The 409-nt window shown below is 33.3% G+C and overlaps 1 protein-coding gene across 1 annotated transcript in view; it reads right to left on the bottom strand.

Moving 5' to 3' along the window:
* Positions 1–409, bottom strand: part of LOC107738388 (probable phospholipid-transporting ATPase IIA) — a 47,088-nt gene that overhangs the window by 22,512 nt on the left and 24,167 nt on the right. The gene's annotated exons all lie outside the window — the stretch shown is intronic.

Raw genomic sequence — 409 nt, 5'->3', positions numbered from 1 at the left:
GTATTTTTACTATTTTTACAGTAATTAATACAGTAATTTACATAAGAATGATTTAACAAAATGACGTGCTTTGGAAAAACATTAGTCTGAAATTTTTTTTCAGTTTAATATGGAGCATGTTTAGCATTTATAGGCTTATGATTAAATGAAAACATGGTTTTAATTTACGACTGTTGAATGTCACATATTTGGCTGCTTTTTACACATATTTGTATATGCCAGACCAAGGTACTGAAAGAGTTTGGTGCGTCTACTTCTGTGAAATGAACTCAGTATGACCTTGAACGGGTTCAGAGACACACCGGCATTAAAGGGTTAGTTCACCCAAATCTGTCATTACTGTCATTAATTACTCACCCTCGTGTTGTTCCAAACCTGTAAGACCTTCGTTCATCTTCGTTAAGATATT

The sequence above is a fragment of the Sinocyclocheilus rhinocerous genome, unplaced genomic scaffold (assembly GCF_001515625.1).
Source record: "Sinocyclocheilus rhinocerous isolate Xijiao unplaced genomic scaffold, SAMN03320098_v1.1 scaffold2716, whole genome shotgun sequence".
Classification (NCBI taxonomy): Eukaryota; Metazoa; Chordata; class Actinopteri; order Cypriniformes; family Cyprinidae; genus Sinocyclocheilus; species Sinocyclocheilus rhinocerous.
This window is presented reverse-complemented; position numbering and strand designations above follow the sequence as displayed.